Source organism: Symphodus melops, assembly GCF_947650265.1.
Source record: "Symphodus melops genome assembly, chromosome: 4".
Lineage (NCBI taxonomy): Eukaryota > Metazoa > Chordata > Actinopteri > Labriformes > Labridae > Symphodus > Symphodus melops.
The window spans coordinates 8,731,358-8,750,611 of record NC_136694.1 but is presented as its reverse complement, the minus strand read 5'-3'; the positions used below and the strand labels follow the sequence as shown (position 1 = coordinate 8,750,611).

General features: G+C 37.0%; 1 long non-coding RNA gene across 1 annotated transcript in view; it reads right to left on the bottom strand.

The window, feature by feature from the left end:
* Window positions 1-19,254, bottom strand: part of LOC306821915 — a 92,347-nt gene that overhangs the window by 15,575 nt on the left and 57,518 nt on the right. Inside the window, exon 3 of the long non-coding RNA XR_013778838.1 lies at window positions 4,708-4,773. This is a non-coding gene — a long non-coding RNA (uncharacterized lncRNA). The remainder of the gene's footprint in view (window positions 1-4,707; window positions 4,774-19,254) is intronic.

Sequence of the window (19,254 nt, the reverse complement as noted above, 5' to 3'; positions counted from 1 at the left end):
TTCAAAGTGTTATAAATGCATGGAAACACAGTGGACTGTAAATGCCAAAGAATTAGAAGCTTACCAAGCCTTTTACTAATACATAGCAATTTTCTGCCTGATGCTGATATAAAGAAATTACTTTTTTAAAGTTAGACATAAATGCAGTGAAGAGAACTATTACATGAACCCCATTTGTATCCCTGTATAAGCTCACACAAACTTTCTTTTGGCCCCACTCATGAAGTCACTTGTTTATGTTGTATATATCTATAAAAAATAAATTATAAAATACCATCTTAAACTGGGAAAAAAAAATAAAATCTGAGGAGATTTTACCAAAAAAAAAAAAATTCAGTGAAATAAGGATGCGAGAAAGGGCTTCTCCCTCACATGGCTTTATAAAATTTAACTCATGCTGAGAATGAGCTTAGCAAAGTTTAGAGTGCTTAGGGCATCTAAGGATTTTACAAGAGGACTATTTCTTGAAAGATGGATGTCATCATGTCCGAATAATGACCTTTATAGGTAGAAGCACATCAAAGGCAGCTCTATATATGAGCACATTCTGATCTTGTATTCTATAAAGCTTCATCAATATAAATGTTTACATTTCCTTTGCTTCAATTCTCTTTAAGATTTGTTTTAAATGTGGGGCTCAATACCAATTTAAAAACAATTTATGGCAGTGTATAGGCAAAAAGTGAATACAAATTATGAATGATTATTATTAATAACTAAGTCTTGATTTCACATTAGATTTTCAGTTTACACAAATATTGATTTTCTAAAACCTTTTGATGGGTTGAATGATATAAATGTCCCTAAAGCTGAATTTATCAACAGACTGGATACTATTAACGCAGCATATCACGGCCGTGGTTCTAATCTAACAGACAACACTGAGACTCTGCGCAGGCTGAAAGATAGACAATTTAATGTTCAGTGTGGAGCCATTATATACCGTTCAACAGATGTCATAAATTCCTTCCCACTTTGGATATTTCTATACATGGTCTGGAGAATCACATCACCTTTACCCTAGATGTCAAACCTCTATTTGAAGAACAATTCCTCATTCTACTGTCAACTGAGGCCATACATTATACTTTTGGAATACTTCTAATGACATTCTTCTCTTCAAATATGGTCATAGCTTCTCAGAATAGATCGTAGTCTGCTCACAGCAAAGTCACCTCTACAAAGTGTAACCAAACTGAACGTATTCACAGAAATTCGCACATCACCTTTGTACATGTTTTCCTATAACTCTGAATACAAAGAGCAACAAAAACTTGGAGGCCACTTACTCTACCTAGTTTCATATCACAATCTCCCTCCCTCACAATTAAACTTTAACGTTGTCATTCATCATGTCTGTATTGCTGTTTAGTCTGATTGTTGGTTGTGTCTTTTGTTTGATGTGACCTTTGTTTTGTATATGCTGCACAACAAGAACTTGCTGTAAACAAGCTTTAACTGAGTCGGGCCTGTTTAACTGTAACAATTGTGAGGTTAATCTTTAATCTTTAATCTTTAATCACCTTCACAACATTAAGGCACAATCTATGTTCAGGAAAACATAGTTTCATTACTGCAATTCCCTTTTTTTCAGGCTGCCCTGATAAGTCTATTAAGACTTTTTTGAACTCGTCCAAAATTCTGCAGCATATGGTCTGACCAGAACTACAAAAAAATACATAAATGTATCACTAAATTAGCCTTTCTGCACTGGCTCCCTTTAAAATCTAGAAGCAAAATCAAATCCGTCTTCTAACTTACAAAACTCTTGATCGCTTGATCTTTAAGAGCTCATATTGCCCTAACACCCCCTTGAAATCATAGTCAGTGTCCAGGAGGTATAGACACCTTCTCTACCTGTGACTAGCACACTGAGCTGCTACACTATAGAGTAAATGAGTCCAAAGACACAGAGCACACTAAATGGGTTTGATATGCCCAACACTGTACAACAGTTCTCTGCTGCTGTCTGTGCTTGATAAGATGATCTAGTACAGTACACAGTAGGGGATTACTGTTTATTAATGATGTAAATCTCTCCTTCAGAAGACAAACCAATTCAAATATTCTTTCACAGGATACAGTTCCTAATATAGTCTAATTCATTCTGATTTGATTTGATTACACAGACAAAATATTATTGACCATAGACTTTATCACACAACCATGCTCAGCTGTCTCACTTTGACATTTAGAAGAAAAAGGAAAATGTGTTATTACTGGTACATAAATATTGCCTCTTTCTATATCATAGTTCACGAGCTTTACAAACTCCTACAATTGTGAACAAGAAAATACTGAATTTTCCCAAGAGGAACGAAATAAAGCCAATTGACAATAAAATGAAATAAGTAAAAACACAATGACAGAGCTTTGTATGTCTGCTCAGATAAGGGAGCTATGCTTTTGTTGCTATACCGAATAATGAAAAAACAGAATAAACAGCCTATTAGATGTTATTTTTTTATCATTTATTTGTGATAATGTCTCAGAGACATTCAGGAATCATTATTGTCCATAGCTCTGCATCTTAACAGTGCTTGTTTGTATTCATTCTTAAAATTTGTCGCCAAAAATGTTTTTATATATATATATATATATATATATATATATATATATATATATATATATATTATGTACTGAACTCACCTCAAAAGTTTTAACCATGTCACTAATGCAATTTATCTCAACAACACAATACAACTTGTGATATAAATATATAGAGATCAGAAGGTTTTTCTAACTGTTGCCTTCTCTTTTGGGGGGTAAAATGCCAGTTGTAGAATTCCCCTTTCCTGTAACTTCTTAGAAATCTTTAGCTTTTTGGAAACAAAAACTGCTTAAATCAACTATTTGTATAAATTTAAGATTAGGCTTTGTTTTGACAATACATGTATTTCATTCATCCAACAATGACTAATTGTGGTCTTATCCTCCATATATATTTCTCAGAGGTGGAAAGTAGTGAATTACATTTACTCATGTTACTGTAATTGAGCAGTTTTTTTTCTGAACTTGTACTTGTTTTTAAAATCTGTAATTGCACTTTTACTTAAAGAAATCTTGTTTTAAGTATTGAAGGTTACTTCAACGCTATGTGTCAGGATTATTTTAAATAACATCAGTTACTGAGTAAAAATGTAACAATGTAGGCCTAAATCGAGGCTGAACAAAATTGTTCTGTGCGAGAAGATTTAGCTTAAACACACCTTCAGCAGGTAGACCCGCTGTAATGGAGGTGCTTGTCCTTGCTGCACTAGCTAATGTGGCACAGAGCCTAAGTCCAACATGATTAAAATAAGCAGGGTTGTGTCTCTGACTTATGGGCAAAGAAGTGGCTGTGAATGTTGTTTTTCTCAGCAGCGTTATCAAGAATCATGGCTTCGTGCAGCTCTAAAAAAAAACTCAGAGCAATAAATGCATTTAATTCTGGGAAGTTTTTCACATTAAAAGCCCATTATTGCCATCTCTGTTGGGTGCATTTATTTTGAAGCAGTCATATTATGAAGTTGGGTGTTTTCAGCTGTTGCAAATTAACAGAACTTATATGATCAAAAATAAAAACTTAAACTAAAATTTCATAGGACTTTGTCAAGATTTGCCTTTAATCAAAAACAAATTTGAATTTGTATTTGTAATTTGGATTCAAATCCTCATGTTCTTTTTGCTCTACACAGATCCATCAAAACATGTAAAATGCAACAACATACTACTTACGACAAAAGTAAGGAGTAACTTCTAATTCAAGTACATTTTAAAGAAGCTACTTCTTTCTTTTACTTAAGTATATTTTTAATCTGCTAATTTTACTTTACTTAAATTTTATCAAAGTAATAGTCCTTTTACTTGAGTAGTATAGTTAATTCTCTTTCCACCCTTGATGTTAATCATGTGTGTGAGGATATTATTCCATGGACAAAGCTTAATTTTAGTATTTAACAATCATACAAATAAACTTGTTTATATCTCAGATGTGACTCTTGTTGAACACCAGTTTCATCTCACATATTTTCTGTTCAGAACAACTTTGGTTCGTTTTGTTCCTCAAACATAAAATCACTGTTAAAAATACAGTTGAAATAAAACATTTGCTCGCATGTTGCAACATGCTGACAGAAGACCAGAGTGAGTGTGAAGGAGAAGAAATTATAGAAAAGGAGGAAAAATGTGGTAAAGATATGAATGAAGTTGGAAGAGGAATGAGACATTATTGTTAACACCTTTTATACCCTGAAAGCATGCTTTGACCATAAATACATCAGAGTAGACCCTATATTTTTCTCGTAACAAGCACTATTAACCTTTGTTTAATAAACAGTACTTTAACACATTTGAAGTCTTATCTGACATGTATCAAAATGTACAAAGATCTGGAGGTACTTAGGTGTACACATAACTGCACTGTTAGATGTTAAACAGTGCAGCATGCTGTATAACTAATTTCAAACTAGTTATCAGACTAAATCTCTACATTTTTACCTTCTCCATGCCACTTTTCAGCTTGCTATTTTACTGACAAAGTGCACCTGTTGAACTATCCACCACCACAACAACTATCCATCAAAAGGGTGAAATAGCACTCTTGCCATACATAGAAGAAGTTAAGAAGACTGTACACAGCAATCAAATCACCACTCTGCATATAATCAGTTATTAAGCCAGTTCAATACAGCATTAAAATGCATAATGGAATTATTTAATATTTACCTTCTACAATGGCTTGCTTACTTAAGCAGTCTTAAGTTCCAGCGATGAAAAATCAGTCTCCTTGCCCTGTGGACAATAAACAGAATTATTCAGAATAATATGTAATACATCGAAACATGAGGTTTACCATAAGTATTCACAAAAGAACTTACAGAAAAATATTTTCAGGTGTAGTTCACCTGAAGTTCACAGGAGGTTCCAAACCAGTTTCCTCTGATATATTTGGATAAGAGTCTGTGTATGTTCTCACTAATTAGCCAAATTTAGTCACTGCATTATTTGCTCTTTGCTTGTTTTGTTTGTCTATAGACACTACGGTCTATGTACTTCCCTCTGCTGCTACAGGCAAACAGCCACAAATTCTGATCAGAGCAGGACAAAAGGCACTTTTTTTCTTTCTTTCTGTTTGTTAACCACAAATAAACTCAGTCATGATAACAAATTAACAATGGAGCTGCCTAAAGTGAGTGAATAACTTATTTGCAAGACAAAAAGTCCTCATGTCGCTGACAATAGATGCCTTTCTCCTGGTGGTGAACAGTGTGCCTGTATCTGCTTAGTCCAACTCACCGACAAAGCCTTGATCTACATCCACAGCTTTCCTGAATGAGCTCTACTGTAACTCCAGGAATTGAAGGGGAAAAAATGAGAGGGAAACACAATCTTATTTTTATGGTAAACTGAAAAGAGACTGTTGAGCGATATCTCTGGTGTATTTAAATAAAAGCATTGCCAAATCCCCTGTCTGACTCTTCTTTTTTGCTGTTTACATTTGACAGTCAAAATTGTGGTCAGGTGTTTGAGCAAGTGTATATCTAATGCGGACTTAGCATAGATTAAAAACACAAAGTGTCACCTTGCTCAGTTCCAGTATTAACTACGTGTTAAATGCTATTGTAGAATAGTCAATGTACATCTGGCTCAGAGCTCTCCTGAGGGATCTGCAGTTAACCAAAACAGACTATTCCCACACATTATTTTATTAGTTACACTTAAACTTGTGATTCCAAAACTTTTTTCTGCTCCTCTCCCACCCAAACCCTCACAATGAACATATATTGCTCTTTGCTTACAAATTCAGATATTTTTAAAATTGATCTCATACATTGGCCACAAAAAGTGTGTGACAAACTAAACAACCTAAGAAGCCACATATAACAAGTAAACAATTAACATTGATAACATTGATATTAACAGTGAGATTATAACTTCCATTGTGACATCTGGTGAACAATAATTTACCACCATTTACCTGGAAATCCTCTCACAAAATTTGCCATGCTTTGCTAGCCGTGAAAAAGGTGTACGGGGATTTTTTTTTCAAGCCTTTGTGATCCCACATGTCACATAAAATGTATCTATATACAAATGTTTCATCATTTTTATAGAGGAGATTTTGCATTTTAGAGATAATGCATAAATGGGAGCTGAGAGCACCTTTTCTCCTTGTAAAATAGAGCTCATCTTGTAATGCATAAGCAGATAATTGTCTCCATTTGAAACTGCACAAGACTGTAATATTGTCATTTATAACAGTAGGAGTGCACAGAATTTAGGGTAAGGATAAACAAGCACATGCTGTTTCATCCGGATGGGAAAACCTAGCTCATCACACACTCCCACATTGAGATTTTAGGGAGTAGAACAACTCCTCGTTGAAATAATTACCCACCCAGGTGGTTTATATGCATGCACAGTAAGAGGCCTAAGCAAGAAATATGAATCAAAATGCAACAATTTAACTAGACAATGGAATCCAAGGACAATTTGGCAAGGTTCTCTTTTAAGGTCTTCAAATAATACTGTTTGTGTGATAGGTCAAACAGAGTGGAAAATACAACATTAAAGACTTTTGACAAAGAAAAACCTCATTGTAGTTAAAAGAAATCTGTGTGTAAAAATCACACACACATTTGTCACATTGCTGTTAACCTGATACCTAATAGAGGGTCATATGGTCCAAACAATGTTCCTATTTTCTATGCAAGTACTGTAGGTTTCATTATAATTGTTAGCTAAAAAACATATTAAACAAACCTTTTTCAAAGGAGAAGAGCAATCAGAAGGGGTTTTTTTCTATGACAATGAACTGCTGTGGTTCTGAGCACAAACAAAGACTCATTTCAGTCTGTCCATACAGCTATGAAGTGGAATCCCCTTTTTTTAGAGGGTCAGGACTTCACAATATGCTCCCTAGTCTCAGGAATGTTAGCAGTGCCTTTTGCTTTGTTGTAAGATTGCATGCAATATAAATATACCTCCATTGAAATGAACCCAATACCAACAATAGGCTTGCATTCACTGTAGACAGCTCTTCAACTTCACTAATGGACAAGCTTTCATCTCTCTTCACACTGTGCAGATAAAAAGCTGAGGGCCGATGAATATTTACCACTAAGTAAAGTTATTCCATTAATTACCCCAAGCACACTTAAAACTGTACATGTGGCTACTTCTCGAGCACCTCGTTAATGAACCTTCTCATATCATTACCATATTAATGTGCTAAACTCAATCTTTCTCAATCTCTTTAGTAACATTACATTAGCTGAGGTATTTTACCTACTGGTCTTTAATATAATATAACAAAGAGTAAGGTCTTGGGATAACTGTCTTGCTATTAATTGGAACTACTAAATCGATTAGTAGGTTGAGATATATATATATATATATATGTATGTATGTATGTATGTATGTATGTGTGTGTGTGTGTGTGTATATATATATATATATATATACACACACACACACACACATATATGACTCACCGCCACACCGGTCAAATACACACACCCACACACACACACACCCACACGTACATACATACAATGTTTGGGCATGCTCCTTATGAGGTGGTGGATGATCTCCTGAGGGATCTCCTCCCAGACCTGAACTAAAGCATCTGCCAACTACTGGACAGTCTGTGGTGCTTTGTGGCGTTGGTGGATGGAGGAACCCAGGGCCAACCACACCAGCATATGGTCTTACAAGGGCTCCAAGGATCTCATCTCGGTACTTAATGGCAGTCAGGCTACCTCTAGTGAGCACAAGGGCTGTGTGGCCCCCCAAAGAAATGCCACCCCACACCCTTACTGACTCACCGCCACACCGTTCATTCTGGAGGATGTTGCAGGCAGCAGAAAGTTGTCTGTCACGTGTGTCACAAGTGCTCAGTGTGAACCTGCTTTCATCTGTGAATTGTGCCAGTGGCGAATTTGCCAATCTTGGTGTTCTCTGGCAAATGTCTTGCACCTGTGGACGTGAGACCCTCATACCACCTTCGTGGAGCCTGTTTCTGACCGTTTAAGCAGACACATGCATATTTGTGCATGTGTCTGTCCGTCTGTCTGACAGACAGACAGTCAGACAATCTGTCTGTCTGTCTGTCTGTCTGTCTGTCCATCCATCCATCCATATATTGTGGCAAGCTGCATGGAAGAATGATTCAAGAATGAAAGTTGTTCTCATTCACCACACACATGAATACAACATCAACAACAATCACTGCCAACAGCAGGAGGTGATGAACAGCAATACCCCAAACACTCATGGTTTACACCAAAGTCCCGAACACCCATAATGCTTTGCAGCATCCAGTCCCCGCGATTGGCTATATATATATATATTGTGTGTGTGTGTGTGTGTGTGTGTGTGTGTGTGTGTGTGTGTGTGTGTGTGTGTGGGTGTGTTTGTTTTTTTGTTCTTAGCTAAATAAGCATCAGTGCAGTCTGGTGAACCTGGTGAATGAATTTCAAGGAAAATGACATCATTCACCATAACAGACATCATAACAGGGTTTATGGGTGCTTTGTACTACAGAGAAGCACATGCAATGTCCTCTTTAAGTTATTTAATGTCATTTTGGATGAGCAATTCTACAGAGGCTGGTAGGGGTCACACACTCGGCAACTGCTGAAATAATGCTCATTTAGAAAAACACGGAGAATATTCAGAAATGCAGCACATTCAAAGGCAAATGTGAACTTCCGAAAGCTGGAGCATTTTTATGTGAGAGTTAGAGACACAAAAAGAATTAAAGCAAGTCCGAGTGACATTTTGAAACTGGGGATGAGACAGCCTAGTGTGGGTTCCATGGCTGCAGCCCCTGAATGCCTGGAAATAACGCTAGCTTTGGGGCTAATGAGCTCTAGCTCCAACACATCCCTCTACAACTGCTTTCACAGCCTGACACATTGTGCTTTCACCATCCCTGCTGATAGAGTCCGGGTCTTTGCCACAGTTTCACATAACTCCCTGTCATCAAACAATTACACTTCACCCATGGAGAACCCCCAGCCCCAGGCCAGACAAGTTAAAAATCCTGGCAGTCTGAAGTCCCGTACTCATGCCAGGCAAAAAAAAAGAAAGAAAGCAATACATACAACACATGGGAAATAGTAAACCACAAAACAGAGCAAACTAGATTGTCACCTGAATGTTACATAGTGGCTGAATATCTGATCACTGTGACTGATCCAAATTTGAGGAAATGTTTGACAATGTACAGACTGAGCAGAGCACCACCATCAAGAGAGGATGCCAGAGACAGACTTGGCTTCCCAAAGAGGACAGACTAAGCACCCACTAGACCCAACAGAAGGTGGAAAAAGAACTGCACTTTTTACATGAGGTCAGCCCAAAAATCTTGTTAAAAGTGGTTTAACAAGTTGTATTCCTTGCACACTCTTTGTAGAGTAAGTGCGCATACAGGTTTAATAAGATACTTCATACCGTTGGTTCCCAAACATTTTTTTGATTCAGTTTATACAGTGTGCACATCAATTCTGAGCTTTAGTCGTGCTTCGTATAACATTTAGTTGTACGTGTCTGCTGACATTCTGCCACAAATTTTATCCAATGGAGGCTCGGGGTGAACTTCAATGTTTAAGCCAATCTACAGTGAAAAATAATAATAATAGCAGATGCAACTTAGCACAGAACAAATGATGAATATGAGAGTGTCATGAATTCGAAACGTTAGATACAAATTAGCAACCTACTACCAAAATTTGCAAACTACGATGTACCCATAGCAGGTAAAGGACCCATAAGTAAGATCCTATACCTGCTTTTTGTAAACATAACGATGAGCATGGTCTCGTTACCTGCTCTCTTGTTAATGTTAACAGACAAAGAGTAAGGTCCTTTACCTGCCTTTTGTAAAGTGTCTCGAGATAACACCTGTTATGAATTGACGCTATACAAATAAAGATTGATTGATTGATTGACTCCAGTGCAATTATCTCCCTAGAGACCTCCCTAGAGAACTTTTCACCAAAAGACTGATAAAAGTACAATATGTCAGTGTCTTCTTCAGCCGTTAAGGTTTTTAAATATAATTTGTTCATCTTTGCACAGGCGAATTATAGAGGTATAAGTGTGGTTTTCAAATTTTGGGAGATGCAGAAGATTTGGATGAACATGCTTAAAATTTGCATACATGTAATTGTAAATGTAGATTTTTATCCTTTTTTATCCTGCTGTTTGGTCTGTTGACTAACGAAGGCCAATATTGCTACTGTATTTTCTCATAAGAAGCAAAGCATGTCTGTTAAGTCAGGTCGAGACATTGCTGGGAATTTCTATTTACAACATAGATGGTTTGGAAGAAGAAGATGTGTTTCAAAGTCTCTTTAATCAACCCATATTCTATTTGGATTAGCTGCATATAGCTTATATCATATATAAATATATTATAGCATATATATAGGCAAGAATAAATACTTAAAGCAGGTAATCTACATACAAGTTTAGGAATGTTATGTACTGACGTTATCACATGGAGATAACTTGATTTAATTAGCTCATAAGAAATTATTTCCATTAGCGGATCTCCCCAAATCGGGTTGAGGCATTTTTCTTAGAGAAAAAGGGCTATTAGAAAAGGAACTGGCCAGCCAACAGCCATTTTAGTTCACTGAGACTGAGGTTGAGTTAATTAGGCCATTGTCATTTTAATCAGGACAGCTCAGCGGTCATCACTTCCTGAAAGAGGCAGTGGACTTTAAACAGCTGAGGGGATTTTTGTGTTAACATATGTTGTTGTGTAAATGTGTGTGTTTGACCCGAGATGTCACCCAGCCTTGGGTTATGGAGTATAGTCTGTTTCTCTCATATGGTTTGAACATTAATGAGGTGGAGACAAACAGAAAATAGTAGCCTGTAGGATAACCAGGGGAAACCACTCACCCCTGCTCTAGTCATGTCTTATTTCATTTGAAAATATTTTCGATACCACAGATTTAAAAAAAGGTCCTCCTCTTGGCCAGGAGATTTTGAATCGAGTCTTTCATGTCTTTTTTATTTTGTTGTTCCCTGACATTTGAATTTAAAACATATTCATATGTATTATCTGACAAACATATTGCATGAATTTGTTATTTACAGAGAATGACTAATTAGACTTCAAATATTTTACTGTAACATCCATTGAATGATAGATTGAAGCCTACTTTAGGGTAATTGTTATAATATATTATTATTAAAGTTTCCAACAAGAGACAGTCTCTTTAAAACAAAAAAAGTTATAAGTCCTTACTTACAGGTGTTTTTGTGGAAAATAACATTTAGTATTCCACAGTGGTCAATATTGTAGCTGAGACAGAGTAGGGTGGTTTATTTATTAGGCTTTTTATAAGGCATGTGCTTTTGACCTTTTTTAACATGTAGTTGCTTTAGATGTTTGCAATATAACAAAACTTTTAAACAACTTTTGAACAAAGCTGTGACATGAGTTTTATGGGCTTTTTATTAATCCAACATGACATGAGTGATGTGAGCACGGAAAGTCACCTGACAGAACAGTCTTTCAGTAGTTTAGTACTAGTTTAGTTGTCTGTTTCTACTTGTCGGACATTCTTCGACAAACAGCTAAACTAAGTTCGGAGCAGGCTTGTTCTCCAGCATAAGTTACCATGATCACTCAGTGAAGATTCGGTGATGGCACACTCCCACAGCTAGACCTATGTAAATAAGTGATTGTTTGGCTCCTCACAGCATACCGCCTTACACCCTCTGTTACGTAACAGATGCACATTGACTAAGAAGGGTAGGCGAATCAGCGCTGAGTGTTTTATGGTCATTGAGCCTAAATTACCCCTCCAGACGCTGTTCGCTAACAGATGAGAGGACCTCCCGTGACCCTTAAAGTATGACCTCACACTTCATTGATAATAAATGTGATTAATTGCCCCTAAAGGTGAGTATTTTGTCTTCTATTTTACATTGTACTTAATTCATATATTTAAATCCGAAGAAATGATTCCTTTTGTGTTGCTTTTTTTGTTTTGTTATTTTCCTCTTTTTATATTTTATATTCAAGAGCAAGCAGGACAAATTGTTCAGGAAAGCAGTTTTGGAGAATAATGTTCAGAAATGCATAATACAACTTGCTGGTCTGACAGATGCATAGATTGTGGCTGCTGTGTTGTTTGGACTTAAAATGGTTTAGATGGTAATTACCAAAATAAGCATAGCCTTACAACAATGAACATCATTGGTCATACATCCCCACAACCACCACTGTCCTCATTCATGCAAGGCCTGCTCTGACTCCACCTCAGCGGTAAGGAAGTGTTTAGAAATCCTTCCTGCATATTATCCCGTACACTCTCGAAATAACACTTGAATGAATGAATTGACATTATACAAACAATGATTGATTGATTGTTAACTGGAATGGCATCACCTTCTTTCATGAAAAACAAATGCAAACATAGGACATTCATCTAAACAGCTCAGCTGTCTGTTGGTCGGTTTTCGGGATAACCCCCTTACATCCCTACTGAATCTGAAAGTGGTTAAGTTTGCCCCTGTCAAATGACAGGATTGACCTGACTCAGTCAAGGAAGCCAAGTGACTGATGCTGTAGCCCAAGTCTCCCCCAAGAAAGCAAATTAGGGATATCAAACAAGAAAGGAGAATGAGAAAAATCAAGCCAGGGAAAATGTTTTTTTTTTTTCTTTTAAATGCACATGAAAGGTGAGACGAAGAAAAAAAAATAGACAAGAACATAGCTGGGATCAGAATTAAGTTGCCTATTTCTCATCAGTGACAATTAATCAGCATCAATCTCATATGACTTTAAACAATGTTGAAAAAAAAATTGATACATGGTTCTAAACTAGCAACAACAAAATCACTAAGTAGTCCCAATACAACAATTTGTGCCAGTGAGAGATTTCATACTTTTCATTTCACTGTATATGTCTGCCAGTAGATCCATTTGCTGTAAGCATGTGACTCAAGCGCTGCAGTATGGTGAAAATTTAATCATCATTCTGCAGTCTAAAATGTTGTAGGCCTACAGTATATCCCAAGAAAAAAACATTATTTTTGGCTGTAATGAACTGATTTTAATGCACATGTAATGAATACATCTCTGCAGTCCATTGCTCAATCTGGATGGTTTAATCGATTCACTGCAAGCTCTTTGCCTGCATATTTTTTTGCAACTGGCTGATATTTTTGTCAATCAAACAGATCAACCAAAAGATGCCACCAAAGCTCATGTATTGAGATTGAGGACCAACTTCAATACTCAAAATGAACTAGAGACATTCATCGGTTGTGGATTTATCTGACACGTACAACTTTTGATCACAAAATAATTAAAGCTAAAGAAAAAACTAGAGCTCTTGCTGTCTTTGGGAAGTTTGAGTTGTCTGCTTGTTGGCCGTTTTTTTCTGAGCGACGTGGATGGTATTATTGGAATAAGCAGGGTCTCCCCTTTTGTATGACACCTTGTTGTGCGAGTTGCATGATGCAGCATGCGTCTAGTGGCAAAATAATAATAATAACAGATAAATGGTCAGGATTTTTAATCACACTTCTTGGACACCACTTAAATTTATACTTAAAGTTAAAATTCATAAGCCTCACTTATAATTTGCCATATTCCTTACTGGAGGCTGTTTGGCGACACATTTGGAACAAAATCTTTATTTTCATTTCCGAGATGGAAATGAGTGTTACCATTGGATTCATATGCCACAGTGAATCCTGTGCAAATTTAAACACAAAGATAGCCACAGGTTTTCAGCAACTCTGCCCTACTTCCTGTCAACATTGTACTGTGTATGCCTAAATCATTTTCAGAGTTGACCTCCCAACAAATTGAGCTGCTTGTGTTTGTGTGTGCACATGCACATGTCAATGAATGTGTGCATGTGTTTGCCACAATGAAGTTCTCTGTATTTTCTAGTTTTCTGAAGATAAATGGTGTTACAGTCATTGAACTGAATTTTAAAAGCAGAACATGACAAACTGCAGTACATATTCGAGTGACAATTCAAAGCATTATAAGTGACCTTTAAGTCACATTTTGCATAAATATCTAATCAAACAAACAAACACAAACGAGTAAATAGATAATTAGGGGTGGATAATATTGTGTCAGTTTCAAATATGTTGGCTGTTTAAACTCAACTTATTTTTTACCATATCGTCATCAAAAAAAAAAAAAAACTACAGACAAAGATTCTGTTGTGTGCTCTGGTTCCTCCCTCAATATGCTGATCCCTCCCTTTCTCTTGTCATCTCCAGTTCCCAGCAAACAGAGTTGTAAGCAAATAGATAGTGCCAACATAGATCTCAAACATTTAAATACTCAAATGTTAACACCAAACAATAAAACCCATTATGGATTTGAGTGTAGGTGGTTAGGTTTGTACACGTGGCAAGCCAGAGACTGAGCAAATTTGCATTGTGTCTGGTTTGATAAAATGTTATTTGCATAATTCTGTTCTTCCATCATACTTGTTAACAATGCTACCTATATTTAATAAAAGACCACTGTATGTGTCAAAGTCACAGAGTTGATTATGTGAATCACCCACATACTGTATATTCTACTTGACCAAATTGGCACAGCTAATGAGCGAAATTTACATAGAACTGTTACTGTGAATGATTACTATGAATAAAACTCCCCTCCATACTGTAATGGAAAGAATGGATATACCAAAGTGTGGGTTAACGCTGCCCTTAGGTAAATAGCTCAATTACAGTACACCCATGGATATAAACACTTGTGTAGCCATCAGAGTGGTAAACATATGTGTGCTAAAGTCTGTGATGCATGATCACTCAAGCAGAAGTTTCTTTGCCTTAATTTATTCACTTGTTCTGATGATGGATTTCTTTTTTTTGGTCCCGTAGCTCAACATGCAACAAAGACATTTGTGTACGGGGCAGTGGCCATCAGCAGACAGAGCTGTTAAGAACATCATTAACATATTCCCCTATGCATTGCTAAATCCAACCACCCTTTAACATTATCAAACACAACAGTCTGCATGAAGTTAATTTCACATTGGGTTTTACACTTGCACAAAACTCATGACATTTGCTGGAGGAGCTGCATATGAGAAATATAAAATATTTTAACCAGGACATTATCTGCATTCTAGTGACTAGTTACTTAGGAAAGTATCTTGAACGTTACTTTTTTTTAGCTTGAATCTTCATTTCAATGTTCACATTATTTTGTATTGCTGTGTTACATCAGAAAGGCAACACAACATGATAGCAGATGTGTCATGCACATGGGGTGAAATCAAAACAGCTGTCCAGCATGGAGTTGTACATATCATCAGACAGAGTTGCTAGATGAGACGGTGAGGCAGTGAGCCATATGTAACATATGTGTAACATATTTTGTGTAACACATTTTATAGATTAGCAACACACTCAACATTTGTTTTGAAGCTCATCATCACCGTCGGTGCCTTCTGTATTTAGTCTGACTTACAGATCATGAAGTAGGCTGTGTACTCAAGCCTTGGAGTATGGAGTGTCTATTCCTTGGTCTACCAAGCTCACATAAGCTTTACCTCGGTTTCCGGCGTCTGCAGCACCAGGCTCTCGAACAACTTAGTAGTAGCCTATCGTTGTTCGGTTTGTTGCTTTATTCTTGGGACCAAGGTTTTCTTCCTATACACAGACTCCAAATCACCACATTATTCTCGTTGTTTAACTTGAGCATTAAAAAAAAGTCTGTATTTCAGAGACAGAGAGCTGACTGCAAATGATAACCTGCCTGTGTTTGTTTACAGCACTCATCATACTTTCTCCTAGGATGCTGCTGTTAGCAACACCTCGCCTGTAATGAGAAATGAGTAACGAGTGCTTTTTAATGTCAGTAACTGTAACAGCATTATTAAAATATGGAAATTAATTGTTTACTAGTTAGTGCAAACAGTAATGCTGTTACAGTAACGTGTTACTTATAACACAAATCCAAACACTTGTTATAATGTAAAAAAGTTGACACTGTGACCAACTTCTTCTAGCTTTTTTTAAACATAAGAGCACTCAAAAATATGTCAAAAGATTTTATTTTGTCTCGGCCCAAAAGTGCATTTGAACTGAGTGCATTGAAAAGGACACCCCCTTTGGCTGTTGTCTCTTTGAGAGCCTACCTGTCACACAGATGATATAACACTCTTTGAATTTAGTGTGTATATGTGATCAGAGCAGTTGTAAGCCGCACATGACATAGAGACTAAGGTTGTCAAAGCAGTCTTCAAGCATGACTCTCCTCTTCAAGAAAGGAAGCTGAGAACAGCAGAGACGCTGCCCTGTCTCATCTGCCAGCAGGGCTCACTGCCTCACCGTCTCATCTAGCAACTCTGTCTGATGATATGTACAACTCCATGCTGGACAGCTGTTTTGATTTCACCCCATGTGCATGACACATCTGCTGTCATGTTGTGTTGCCTTTCTTGTCCGAGCACCACAAGGGCAATATGTTCCTTATCCTTCTGTCTGTGTTTACAGCTAGGTTTGCAAACAGACCAACATGGTGCACATTTAGAAGATGAACGAACTATGTGCACCTGTGCGTCTGTTGTCAAAGCAATCAGTCCTCCTGCAAATGTGTGCTGTTTAGGATGTAGACTCTGAATGTGCAAGCAAGGACGTAGAGAAGAGGAAACATCAGTAACTGCCAACAAACAGTTCACTATGGCATTACACAGGGTGCAGAATTTTTTTTTTTTATAATCAACAACATCAACAGTCTCATCATGAATATCATTATCATCATTATATCTCTATCAATACAAGCCTTTATATCATCACGATCAATGTCATTAAATAGGAATTCATAATAGGGCAAGGTGTTTTTCTATAATGTTTGAAAGACTGGAGTTTGGATATTTTAATGGAATTTGGTAGCTCGGTGCACCACTAGGAGACCTCAGATGAGAAAAATCTGATCTGATCTGAAGTGTGACAGTCCTTAAGTTTAGAGGCATTTGAAGAACTTTATAGGATCTTTTCAGAAAACTCCCGAAATTGGGGATTTTTAAATAAACAACCACTGTCAGCTTAAATAGGTTAATGTGTCCAATTTGATCAACCAAATCCAGCCATCCTTGAAGTAAGTATGGTGCCTCAGAGATAATTTAAAAAAAACAAAAAAAACCTCTTGTTAACAAAAAGTGGGGACAAGGCCAGCAGTGGAGAACCACAAGTTATTTATCTGTCAGTAGCACAGAAAGGCCTCAGACGGGTGAATCAATAATCAAAGTGATGCATAATTAAAGCAAAATTCAAAATGTCAATATATGCAAAATTTGGGGAAAATTTGTGTTTTTGTGGTTTTATTATTGTTTAATTTTCAACATGGTAAGTTCTTGCAATTCTCTTATGATCTATTTTTTTTATCTGCTTATTTTTATCATTAGATAAAAAAGTAAGAAACATAAGTTTTCCACATAAACAATTTGCAAGAGTACCAAGCACCAGCCACAAGTGTGGGTAAACATCAAAAGGCTCGATCACATTTTCAAATGACAGTACAGTCATACTTTCTTTCTATTGCAATGTTTCACAAAAACGTTTATGAGTTATTCACACTCAGTGTGTGTGTGTGTGTGTGTGTGTGTGTGTGTGTGTGTGTGTGTGTGTGTGTGTGTGTGTGTGTGTGTGTGTGTGTGTGTGTGTGTGTGTGTGTGTGTGTGTGGTTCATCAACGTAATAATAGCGTAATAATACTGCTGTAACACAAACTGAATGTTGGTGTATGTTGCACAAACATGATCAAACACCATGACTGTCATTTTGACAAGCGTTACAAGACCACAAGACAACGTGTAGCAGAGATGGCACAGCAGGGAGGCAAAACACCGCTATGGCGCTCTAATATATTCAAAGACGGATAATTTACTTAAAGCTTGCATCCAAGGATAAGTCTGGCCTTCATTAGCCTCTATCTGACACAAATGTGAACAACATGTTGGCTTATCACATGAGCACTGCCCCTCCTCCCTCAAAACCTGAAAAAACCCTCCCCTCTTTGAGACCTGCACTGCAAATTCCTCTGGAAATATCACAGTTTATTAGCAATCAAAGGGATAACTTAACACTGTATAATGTATAATACAACATCCTGCAGTCTTCCCTTTACAGGAATTAATTTGTGAAGATTTATATAAATTGTTTGAAAAAACAAATGCGCAATCTCACACTGAAAACAAAATTCTAACTTTTGGTTGAGATCCATTCAGTGGCTACCAAGAGACCTCAACCTGAAAATCAGTAAGAACAGCTCTGCAACACCGACTTGAAATGGACTTAAGGTGTGTCGACCATTTCTGGCCAAGGTCCACATGGAGCTTTTATACAAAAAGGGAAAACAAAAAATAATTGGAAATTACTTTAAACAGAAAGGTAAACAACAAAACGCAAACATATCACCTTTTTAAACACAGAGACAGGGGAGTTACTGCACTGTACTCAGATGCTAATTGCTTGATAGGTGAGTGTTCACTGCACTGCTAAGTGCATGTTGAGTGTAAGAGCAATAGTGGAAGGACACCAAACACACACATTTTTGAATATGCATTTAGCGTTTCATAAATGAGATCTCACTTAATTACATAAATCATGACACATTACCAAATCTGTAATAGAGTTCAAATAAATTTTACACTGATAGCATGTAAGCACTGCTCCTCCTTAACCTTAGATCAAGCACTGTTTAATAACTATCTTCCCAAGACTAAATCCCTGAATTCCCTGTAAGGAAGGTAGCTATTATTTTACATCTACCGTTTAATTTAAAAAAAATATTTTTGGCCTTTCACCTTTATTATGATAGAGAGAGGAAGGTGGATAGAGGCGGAAATCAGGGAGAGAGCGGGGAGAGACATGCGGGAAAGGAGCCACAGGCCGGATGCGAATCCGGGCCGCACGCGCGAGGACTACAGCCTCGCTACATGGGACGCGAGCACTGCTGCTGCGCCACCAGCGCCCCTAATGTTTAATATTTTAACAGTATATTTATGTTAATTGTATTTAAGACAATAGGATGTTAAGGTCAAGTTAAGTCTTGAATTTAAATAAAGAAATCTTGAAAAAAAAATTCTAAACCTTTCCCAGCATCTTCAATCAAACCATGGTCTGTTGATCAGAGTACCGTAAATTCCGGACTATAAGCCGCTACTTTTTTCTCACACTTCGAGCACTGCGGCTTCTACTCCGGTGCGGCTAATGCATGGATTTTTCTTGGGGGACAATGAGCTTCTGCCGCAAAAACATTTGA